Source organism: Lethenteron reissneri, chromosome 57, assembly GCF_015708825.2.
Source record: "Lethenteron reissneri isolate LAM-NWPU_2019-01 chromosome 57, ASM1570882v1, whole genome shotgun sequence".
Taxonomy (NCBI): Eukaryota; Metazoa; Chordata; class Hyperoartia; order Petromyzontiformes; family Petromyzontidae; genus Lethenteron; species Lethenteron reissneri.
This window is the reverse complement of record NC_083835.1, coordinates 4,462,970-4,475,658: the sequence shown is the minus strand read 5'-3', so window position 1 is coordinate 4,475,658 and position 12,689 is coordinate 4,462,970.

The following is a 12,689-nucleotide window of genomic DNA, read 5'->3' as shown; positions in this document are numbered from 1 at the left end:
TTTCTTGAATTTTCTGTTTGCACTTAGTCACATATTCACTTTAAGATGTTTTTTGTTCATTTTTCGATTTAAAGCTTTCGTGACTGCAGGGATTCATCTTCTTGGTTCTTTCGGTAAAGTCACGTAGAAGGGAAGTAATAAAATAATAAAAATAAAACATAATAAAATAAAATAATTCTCACGACGTTTCGGCTACAACGCAAGCAGCCGTCTTCAGGTGAAGAATGAGACAATGCCAAGCTAGGAGCTTATATATAAGCTGCGTTGGAGGTTTTTTGTTTGTTGCGGTTGCACCCGATTCAAGAGCTGAATGGCTCACAGGGCTATACCATAAATGAACTTGAACTTGAAGCCCCCCATTTACCCCCCCCGAGATTTCCCCTCTCTTCTACACCCCTCCCCCCAAAGCCCCCCCCTCCCCCCAAGCCCCCCCCCCCCCCCCCCAAAGCCCCCCCCCCCATCCCACCTCCCCTACCCCCCCTCCCCCAAAGCCCCCCATCCCCCCTCCCCCAAACCCCCCGCTCTACGATCCCCCTTACCCCCTCCCCCCCTCCCCCCAACCCCCCCGATCCCCCTCCCCTACCCCCCCCTCCCCCAAAGCCCCCCCCCCCCAATCCCCCATCCACCTCCCCTCACCCCCCTCCCCCCTCCCCTTCCCCCTCCCCCATTCCCCCGATCCCGTCTCCCCTACGAGGTCTCGGCAAGGTAAGGTAAAAGTTAAAGGGTAAAAAAAACAAGAGGAAATTTACACTACCTTATACCTTACCACAATACAATCGCGCTACCCTACCTTTTACCCTTTAGCAGGTAAGGTAAAAGATAAAAAAAAGAACGAGCTACCTTTACCTTACCTTTTACCCTTATCCCATACAAATTTCTAGATTATAGGGTAATTACTGAGATAAAAAACATGGAATTTTGCTAGTTAGAGCGCTTTATTCATTTTTCGATTTAAAGCTTTCGTGACTGCAGGGATTCATCTTCTTGGTTCGTTCGGTAAGGTCACGTAGAAGGGAAATAATAAAATAATAAAAATAAAACATAATTAGATACAATTCTCACGACGTTTCGGCCACAACACAAGCAGCCGTCCTCAGGTGAAGACCAGGTCTGTCGGGGAGACAGCGTCTGAATGAAACACCACCACGCTTGGAGCGTATATTTAAGCTGGGTTGGAAAGGGCGCCTTGACAAAATAATTTGCATATCAAGAGGAATTTAGCATGTTTATGGGAAATGCAGATATGTGATTAGTACTACTTATGCCCGTGCATTATGCAGGATTAGCAGCATCAAAGGGAGGGGATATGGGAAATGCAGGTATGTGATTAGTACTACTTATGCCCGTGCATTATGCAGGATTAGCAGCATCAAAGGGAGGGGATATGGGAAATGCAGGTATGTGATTAGTACTACTTATGCCCGTGCATTATGCAGGATTAGCAGCATCAAAGGGAGGGGATATGGGAAATGCAGGTATGTGATTAGTACTACTTGTGCCCGTGCATTATGTAGGATTAGCAGCATCAAAGGGAGGGGATATGGAAATGCAGGTATGTGATTAGTACTACTTATGCCCGTGCATTATGCAGGATTAGCAGCATCAAAGGGAGGGGATATGGGAAATACAGGTATGTGATTAGTACTACTTGTGTAAGTGCATTATGCAAGATTAGCAGCATCAAAGGGAGGGGATATGGGAAATGCAGGTATGTGATTAGTACTACTTATGCCCGTGCATTATGCAGGATTAGCAGCATCAAAAGGAGGGATATGGGAAATACAGGTATGTGATTAGTACTACTTGTGTAAGTGCATTATGCAAGATTAGCAGCATCAAAGGGAGGGGATATGGGAAATGCAGGTATGTGATTAGTACTACTTATGCCCGTGCATTATGCAGGATTAGCAGCATCAAAAGGAGGGGGATAGGGGTAGCATTAATAAAGGGAAGGAGTGTTAATAGTATGTAGCTGCAGTAACTAAAACCACCACGTAAACAACTAAAGTATAAACTACATAGTATCATCAGTATACTAAATATACTCTACAATAAGCTGAGTTACTAACAGTAAATAATACATTACAATTCTACGTCGTAAAAAATATAATATGCTTCCATCTAAACCAGGGGTCCTCAAACTACGGCCCGCGGGCCACATGCGGCCCGCCGAGGACATTTATCCGGCCCGCCGGGTGTTTTTGCCGCCGCTGCCTGTCTGTTACTTTTTTTCTACATGAGAAGGACGGTCATTGGTGGAAGAGGGAGAGGGGGCGGAGTTTCCCCCAATCAGACTGCATTGATGGGCAGTGCAGTCTGTATGTCTCTGTGTGGGCAAAGTTATTGCTGGTATATTGTTTTTGTAGCGCTGTATATATTGGTATTTTACTAATAGCAATTTTGACTCCCTAGGAAACAATGATGTCAAGAAAGAGAAAAATTGACTCGGAGTGTAGGATATTCAAAGAACAGTGAACTTATGATTATTTTTTCATGCAGTACAAGGAAAGAGCTGTGTGTCTGATATGCCAGAATATAGTGTCTGTGTTCAAAGAATACAATTTACGTCAACATTATAAAACTCAACATAAAGATACATTTGCTTGTTTGGTCGGAGAAGTGAGAAAAGATAAAATATTAAAACTGAAAAATACATTAACAACTCAGCGAAATAGTTTTGTGAAGCAGAAGCAGCTAAATATTTCATCACTGCGAGCAAGGTTTCAAGTTGCCAAGCTAATAGCATGCACTGGCAGACCATTCGTGGAGGGAGAATTTGTTAAAGAATGCCTTCTTTCTGTTGCCAAAGAGATGTGTCCAGAGAAGGCCGATTTATTTAGTACAGTGAGTCTTTCAGGACCTACAATTACACGGAGGATTGAAGAAATGGGAGACAATTTGCATCAGCATTTGCAAAACTCCACAAAAAAACTTTCCTATTTTTCCTTGGCACTCGACGAAAGCAATGATGTTCGTGATTCTGCACAACTTCAAATTTTTATTCGTGCGACGAATGACTATTTCGAAGTCACAGAAGAGCTTGCTGCACTGCAAAGCATCAAAGGAACAACTACAGGAGAGGATATCTTTCGATTTAAAGCTTTCGTGACTGCAGGGATTCATCTTCTTGGTTTTTTCGGTAAAGTCACATAGAAGGGAAGTAATAAAATAATTCTCACGACGTTTTGGCCACAACGCAAGCAGCCGTCCTCAGGTGAAAACCAGGTCTGTTGGGGAGACAGCGTCTGAATGAAAGAGCACACGAGCTTGGAGCATATATAAGCTGGGTTGGAAGCGGGGGAAAGAGCGCCTTGACAAAATAATTTCAATATCAAGAGGAATTTAGCATATTTATGGGAAATGCAGGAATGTGATTAGTACTACATATGCCCGTGCTGCATATGTAGTACTAATAACATTCCTGCATGTCCCATAAATATGCTAAATTCCTCTTGATATGCAAATTCTTTTGTCAAGGCGCTCTTTCCCCCGTTTCCAACCCAGCTTATATATGCTCCAAGCTCGTGTGCTGTTTCATTCAGATGCTGTCTCCCCGACAGACCTGGCTTTCACCTGAGGACGGCTGCTTGCGTTGTGGCCGAAACGTCGTGAGAATTATTTTATTATGTTTTATTTTTATTATTTTATTACTTCCCTTCTACGTGACTTTACCGAAAGAACCAAGAAGAGAGTATATCTATGAAAAGGTTTGCCAAACTGTGAATGGGTTGGAGCTGAACTGGGCTAAACTAGCCAGTGTGACAACTGATGGTGCTCCTAGTATGGTGGGTCTAAGAAAGGAGTAATTGCTCGCATTAACCAAGAGATGGACAAACATAACCATTCTCATCCAATAGCCATACACTGCCTCATCCACCAACAAGCGCTGTGTAGTAAATCACTGAAGTGGGACTCGGTTATGAAATTTGTGGTATCTTGTGTTAACTTCATTAGAGCTCATGCACTAAACCACAGACAATTTCAGGCATTTCTGTCTGAGCTAAATGTTGACTATGAAGATGTTCTGTATCACACAGAAGTCCGTTGGCTGAGTCGAGGGAGAGTTTTGAAACGTTTCTATGACTTACTTCCACAGATTACAGCTTTTCTGCTTTAAAAAAACAAAGAAGTACCAGAGCTCAATGATGCAGAATGGAAATGGCACCTTGCCTTTCTGACAGATGTAACAGAGCTACTCAACAGTTTCAATGTGCAACTTCAAGGAAAGGGGAAGCTCATCTGTGATATGCAATCACATGTCAAAGCATTTGAAGTAATATTAGGCCTCCTCATCAAACAAGTGAAGGAGGAAAACTTCTGCCATCTTCCCACAACTCAAAATCTGTTAGCGGAAAAACCATTGGTTGCATTCCCAAACAAAACGTGTGGATTCACTGGAAAAATTGCAAAAGGAGTTCCAATTTGGATTTAAAGAGCTTCATCTCCATGAACAGGACATATAGCTTTTCCGTAACCCATTTTCTATTGACATTGAAAATGTGGATACAATTTACCAAATGGAACTGGCTGAACTGCAGAATTGTGACTCTCTGAAAGACGCATTCAAGTCAAGCAGCCTTCATAATTTCTATGCATCTCTCCCCTCTGAGACATATCCTCATCTCAGGAACCATGCACTCAAAATGGCAACCATCTTTGGCAGCACTTATGTCTGTGAACAGACTTTTTCCAGAATGAAACATTTGAAATCTCCAACCAGATCTAGACTAATGGATGCACACTTGCATCACTTGTTACGACTAGCAGTGACAAATATGGAACCGGACATTGACCATCTCATTAGCCAAAAGCAGGCCCATAGTTCCCATTGAAATACTGGCAAGTTTGTTGATTTAACTTTACTTGTTCTTCATTTTAAATATTGTATTTATTCCCGTTTTGTTTCTTCACTTCAAAATAAGATATATGCAGTGTGCATAGGAATTTGTTCATAGTTTTTTTAACTATAGTCCGGCCCTCCAACGGTCTGAGGGACAGTGAACTGGCCCCCTGTTTAAAAAGTTTGAGGACCCCTGATCTAAACTTTATTCTCTTACATCACACGAGTCTACACCGTACTATATACTGCCATAGACAAACCCAACATTAAATTAGATACTGTATTGCTATAAACCACACAAACTCCACTCTACATCCTGGCACCAGACAAACTCCACTCAACATCCTGGCACCTTATACATTGTAATATTACACTATGTATTATTCTACCCACCCTAATGTATATCACACTGCTGTATATGGTACAGTGTATAATAACAAATAGTATAACATTTATATGCTTAATACAATGTACAAAGTAATATATAGTATCGTAATTGTATAGTGAAGGATGTAGAGTGGAGGTTGCCTCCCCTACCCCCCTCTCCCAAGCCCCCCCCCATCCCCCCTAATGATTTTACCTAATCGAGTATCAGAATCAGTATTTATACTGCAGGAGGAATCCGATGAGCTGTAAAGCACTTTTTTCCCCCGATGTCCAGTAGGGGCACGGAGTAAGAACGTTACAACGACACAATTTTTTTTTTAAACGTTATAAGTGCAAACTTTAGGAAAGGTAAGCAAATAAAAAATATATATTTTATTATTTTAATTTCACCAGGTAAGGGCCCCACTGAGCTACAACTCTTTCTCAGAAGCGACCTGGCCACAAACGACATCGTGGACAGCCAACGATTCTAAACGCGTGATGTCGATTCTAAATGTGGAGGGAAAAACCGAAGGATACGGAGAAAATGCCACGCTACCACGGAGAGAGAGAGACACGCAAACTCCAAATATACCGCAGCAGGCGTCAGGGTCTGGATCGAGCCCACGACCTCCTGCACACCAGGCGAGGTAGTTAACATCTCCTAGCCACCGTGATGATGATGAGAGACACGCAAACTCCAAATATATAACAGCAGGCGTCAGGGTCGGGATCGAGCCCACGACCTCCTGTACACCAAGCGAGGTAGTTAACATCTCATAGCCACCGTGATGATGATGAGAGAGACACGCAAACTCCAAATATACAGCAGCAGGCGTCAGGGTCAGGGTCGAACACACGCAAAGTATTACCCGGTAAACATCTTGTTCACCGCTTGCTAAAAGCTCCGTGGCGCAGTCCGTGGCCTCCATTTAGAATTGGACTCATCGAGAGTATTCTATATGATTAAAGCGCTCTACCTAGCATTTACCTGTTATAAACCTTTTTCATGTGTAGTGCCCCAGTAATTACCCTGTAATCGGGTCATTTTTTATGGGGTAAGGGTAAAAGGTAGGGTAAATGGAGGCTCGTTGCTTTTGACCTTTTACCTTACCCTGCTAAAGGGTAAAAGGTAGGGGTAGAGTGATTGTATTGTGGTAAGGGAAAAGGTAGGGTAAAGGTAGGCTCGTTGTTTTAACCTTTCACCTTACCTTGCCGAGGCCTACATTCGGCCATGGGCCCAGACAACATATTAAACGTGTTGGTACCGTCTGAGATGACAACGCTTGGAATGTACCAGCGTCCCTTAAACCGCCAATAAAAGTGATATTATCATCACGTAATCCAAGTTGACTAGCCATAATGTACGCGAATTGGAATCCCTGGATATTTAATTCCAGTGTGGTCCTGGCCCATAAGGGGATGTTTGTTGTCAGAGCCAGCCCTAGACCTTTGGGGGCCCTAAGCAAAATTTGGTTGGAGGCCCCTTTGATGTATGATTTTTTTCACCCACTAGCTCGCAGTGACTCTAAGGGGCCCTCTGCTGGCCACGGGGCCCTTTGCAATTGCAAGCGTCGCTTAGTGGCTGGGCCGGCTCTGTTTGTTCTACACTGCGCGTTTCCTCTTTAGGGAAGTCGGAAGCGTTAATGACAACAAATGTTGACTTGTCGTTAATTTTCCAACACGCCGGCAGGTGGCGCCACAAGACACAGTACACCCCCTCCATCAGCAGTGTTATAGCGCCTTGATAACCCCCACATTGCCATCATCTCGTATTCGTAGAGGGAGATCTTGAATTGCAAGCGTTGAGGAATTCTTAGCTCGTGTATACACAGAGAGGGGGTCAGTTTGCCCTGGGCCTCACACAAAGGAGAGACCCACAACAACGGTTAGCACGGCTGACTGCTTGCACCGCCAAAGAAGTTAAACAAAAACACGAGTTAAAACTAAACTTTATTTTAAATAGATAAGGTACACTGAGCCGTATAGCTCTTTTTCGCTTCCCACTAACTCTCACGCTGATGGTAATGTTCATTGTATCCAAGTAAAATTAATATTTGAATTTTTCAGAGCTGGAATTTATGAAGAATCTACGAATATGCATCTCGCAACGGTGGCGAGATGTTAACTCCCTCGATAAAAACATGAAATTTGGCAATACACTTAACTACGACTATTTAATATTTTACTAGGTAAGGACTACTGAGATGTAAATCTATTTTTCAGAAGCGACCTGGCCACAAATGATAGCCTCAACGAAGTGTCTTTTCCCGTGGGAATATATACTTTAAACGCATGTTGATTCTTAATCTGGACGGAATAACTGGAGGACCCGGAGAAAAATCCACGCGACCACTGGAAGAGAGACATCCACACTTCAAATATACATACAACAGACCATTAGACCCCATATGGCTTTGTGCCCTGGGCCACCAGTAATCTCTGGGTGGCCCAAAGCGTGCAGGTGCTAAACGGGTTGCTTGCTACATCGCAGGACCGAGATATATTTTTGTTAAAAGCCCAAAAAATCCTCTCGTTAAATTGAGCAATTATTAAGTTATGTGTTATATGCAGAAATTCCACTTACAGTTCAACAGAAATAGAGTTAGTATCGCACTCTCATCTGTAACAGCTGTGAAATCGCCAAGCGCGGTTTGGTTGGCAGATGTGATTTAATAAATATGAGGGCCTCCACATGCCGTGCGAGTCAAGGGGGCATTTATGAGACTACACTGGATACGCACTTGGCAGAAACTTTTCACAAATCACTGATCCAGGACCATCACTCTATGATCATCCAGGACCTCTTCACAAATCACTGATCCAGGACCATCACTCTATGATCATCCAGGACCTCTTCACAAATCACTAATCCAGGACCATCACTTTATGATTCAGAATCTCTTCACAAATCACTGATCCAGGACCATCACTCTATGATCATCCAGGACCTCTTCACAAATCACTAATCCAGGACCATCACTTTATGATTCAGAATCTCTTCACAAATCACTGATCCAGGACCATCACTCTATGATCATCCAGGACCTCTTCACAAATCACTAATCCAGCACCATCACTTTATGATCCAGGACCATCACTTTATTATTCACGAAGGTAATGCATTTTGTTCCAAAGCCACATTCGTAAATAAAACTGCATATATTAAGATAACCTGTAGCCCCAATTAGGCTTGCTTGTGTTTTTTTTACATTAGGTGTAATACCGGAGGTGGCTATATGCCCGCCTGTAATTCAACAATGTGGAGATGAGGATTGGTGGATCACCGCACAAATGTTGCAAAACTCCTTTCTCGTAGGCGTCGGTGAGAAGCCGTACCCTGGCTCTCTGGGCGAATAAAATACGCAAAAATATTTTGACTTCAACTGTTCCGTCCGTATGGCATCGAGGGTACCCCCCCCCCCTCCTCCTCGCACACGTGGGTTCTCTCTGAGTGCTCCAGTGTCATCCTACATGTATTAGTTGCTGCGGCGCCATATTATTAACATTCCTTCCCTTTATTAATTCTAACCTTACTCCCTCCCTTTGATACTGCTAATCCTGCATAATGCACGGGCATAATGACTTTAAACCCCTTGCCAAACCTCCTACGCATTTCACAAGTAGTACGATTCGCATATCTGCATTTCCCATAAATATGCTAAATTCCTCTTGATATGCAAATTATTTTGTCAAGACGCTCTTCGCCCCTCCATCCCAGCTTAAATAGACGCTCCAAGCCTGGAGCGTGCCATTCAGACTCTGTCTCTCGACAGACCTGTTCTTCACCTGAAGACGGCTGCTTGCGTTGTGGCCGAAACGTCGTGAGAATTATTTTATTATGTTTTATTTTTATTATTTTATTATTTTCCTTCTACGTGACTTTACCGAAAGAACCAAGAAGATGTAAGCACTCATTAACACCTTACTATGTAGAGGACCGCAGAGCTTTGGCAATTGTTGGTGCCGGCTTACTGCTTGGCTACCTTCCCACTTGTCTGTGGTTCCTCCTTGCGCCTCTTGAGTCGATATTTTGGGATTTTCGAGAGCGAGTGAATACGGTTGGACGCGTTGCAATGTTAAATTAATGTCCATCAGAAGGCCCTCCCAATCATTGTAATTGAGCGTGGTGGAAATATTGGGTCAAGTATATATTTTTGTATGTGTAATTGGTAGTAAAATACGTTACATAGCTCCGTCACCAATATCAAGAACATCCTCTGGTTCCTTACGGTGAAAATGTCCCCTGAGCGACTCTGTGTGGTTAAAAAAGACTAAACTCAGTGTTGTAACCAACGGACTGACGGACGGACGCACTAATGGACAAATGACGTTTCTTACATAGACACACAGTTTTTGCCCTCCACATTTAGAAACATCTGTTTAGATTATATGGCTGCTTAGGCCTCGGCAAGGCAAGGTAATTTACCCTTTTTACCGGGTAAAAGGGTAAAGGTAAAGGTGTCGACATGCCAAGGGGTAAGGGTAAAGGGTACAGGGTAAAGGTAGCTCGGAAGAATTGCCCGGTAGGGTAAAGGTAGCACGAAGTATTACCCGGTAAATACGGTACCTTGTTTACCGCTAAAAGCTCCGTGGCGCAGTCCGTGGCCTACATTTAATAAGTAATATTAAAACAAACTTTATTAAAAACATGTTTTTTTAAATTGTACGAGTAATGGCAGAACTCCACGACTCCAGGAAGTGGCCCCGAAGCTTGCCACAACGTCAGGGACCGTGGCCAATTACAGCCAACGTCAGTTGAGCGTGGACAATTAGAGCCAAGCCGAAACATAACATGAAAAAAATAATGTTTAAAAAAATATATATTTGTAATGATAGAATATAGTATTGTCATCAGTATGACCTAAGTATACCAAGTTTGCAGTCGATACCACATTAGGAAGTGGGTAAAAATTGAGTTTCAAGATTTGAGGATACAACAACAACAATAACGACAACAACGACAACAACAACAGACAGTGAGTTAAAAGAAAGCGTGTAAAATTGGAATCATCGAAAGTATTCTATATGATTAAAGCGCTCTACCTAGCATTTACCGTTCTAAAACCTTGTTCATGTGTAGTAGTTCCCTAGTAATTACCCTGTAATCGGGTTATTTGTATGGGGTAAGGGTAAAAGGTAGGGTAAAGGTAAGCTCGTTGCTTTTTACCGTTTACCTTACCTGCTAAAGGGTAAAAGGTAGGGTAGAGTGATTGTATTGTGGTAAGGTGAAAGGTAGGGTAAAGGTAGGCTCGTTTTTAAATGCTTTATATTAAGTTCGCTTGCTTGCGTGCTTGCTTGCTTACGACCGTGCAAATCTTTCGGTCGTTTTTTAACCCACTTCCCGTGATCCAATCGAGATGACATTTTGCACACAGACTCGTTGTGCGAGACAATTAATGTTCGTGAAATTTTTTTCCCAAAATTTTACACTGTTTAGGGAAAACAAATTAAATATTTAATTACCAATTGCTTAATACTGGCAGACAATCATCTGGCCCATAGGTGGCAGCCATCTCAAGCCAGAGGGCGAGAGGACTCTAGCTGCCACGCATATAAAGGATTTATAGTGAAAAACTTTGTTTTTACGGGTTATACTTGTTACCTTTTAACTTTTACCTTACCTTGCCGAGGCCTATGGCTGCTCGAAATTTACACACGATAAGAAGACACTTCGTTGAGCTATCATTTGTGGCTAGGTCGCTAATGGCTCAGTTGGGATTTTACCTCGGTAAATAAAATATGGGTTCTTTTCCATTGTTTTTACTTTGTTTAACAAAGACAGCACACATTGGCTCTGTGGTTGTGAACAGCAGGTGCACTCAATATAAAGTGACGCTATCGTGCGAGCACCATTTGATTGAACCTTACTCTCTGGGAACAAATCACCTGCCACATCAGGACTTTATCAGCCGCGTACGCTCAGCCGACTGTTAATAATAAAAAAAACACTCCCCCCAATGAATGTACCTGTTATCTTCAAGGCTACGGCAAACATTTGACGTTTAAACTCTAGATAAGGGATCACGAGCACGAGGGGTGGGGGGGGGGAAATGGCATCGTTATCTTCAGCAAAGGGAGCACAGTTCCAAGGGCATTCGGCACATAGTGCCCGCATTGAGGTCTCTGTGTAGCTCTTTTGTGTGCGCCAATGACTGGTACCGAGTGGAGCGGAATTGCTTAAAACCAGCGGGTCTTGACCCTTCCGTGGGTGGTGGAGGGCAACAGGCTGCCTGCAGGAGACAATTTTTAATGTGCTCCGGGAATGTTGGCTCCACGTTATGGCGACAAAATAAAGAACAAATAATAACACAGACATGAAACAAATGCCTGGCACTTGACCGAGAGCCATGACATGGGACATGTCATCCCTCTGTATTAATGTCTGTATCGATCACTGCCTGAGTAACCTTAGTGGTGTTTTTTGGGGCTAAATGGGGATGGTGGAGGTGCGGGAAGCAGTGGTTTTAAACTAAACTAAGTTTTTTTTATTGAGGGGCCGCAATTATGATAAGATTGAGACTGCTAGTTTAGATGGTGTGTTCTTGGCTTATTTCCATGCTCCATCGAGATCTTTTCTTCGTTTGAGTTGAGAGGTCCTTCACATTTTAAATATCGGAGAACCCTCGTATCCACTCCCCTACGATCTGCAACTCCTATTATCTACGGACGCTATAGGGTCTATTGCTTTCCATGCAGGGTTTTAGTGTTTCGATGATTGTCCCGATCATCATAATCAGTAGCCAAGAGGCAAATGTAGAATTTTCAGGTTTACCAGATTAAATATAGATTTGAAGCTTTCGTGACTGCAGGGATTCATCTTCTTGGTTCTTTCGGTAAAGTCACGTAGAAGGGAAATAATAAAATAATAAAAATAAAACATAATAAAATTCAATTTTCACGATGTTGCGGCCACAACGCCGAAACGGCTGCTTGCGTTGTGGCCGACACGTCGTGAGAATTGTATTTTATTATGTTTTATTTTTATTATTTTATTATTTCCCTTCTACGTGACTTTACCGAAAGAACCAAGAAGATTTACCGAAAGAACCTAAGAGTATGGTTTACCAGAGTGCACGTGCAGCAGACTTCATTTTCCCAGAGATCCACGTACCCTGTTGCACGTGGTGGTGGTATGAGGCCCAAAGTGCCCTCTCGGGTTTTTATGCAGGTTTCGCGAAATTAACTCTTCAGTGTAAAGTCACCGCGGGCACATTGGTGACCTCAAGCTTAGGGGTCACATTCCAGCCATGACACTTCACTGCCAGCAGCGGCGCTTAGTGCTGCAGACTATGTATGATACTGGTAGGAACCACCTGGTTACACCAGCCCACAGGGGATTATTGTATCCGTCCGTCGTGCATCCAAAAATGGGAGGGGTGGGGCTGGGTGGGGAGGGGAGGGTGGGAAGGGGCTGGGTGGGGAGGGTGGGGCTGGGTGGGGGGTGGGAGGGGTGGGGCTGAGTGGGGTGGGGCTGGTCATC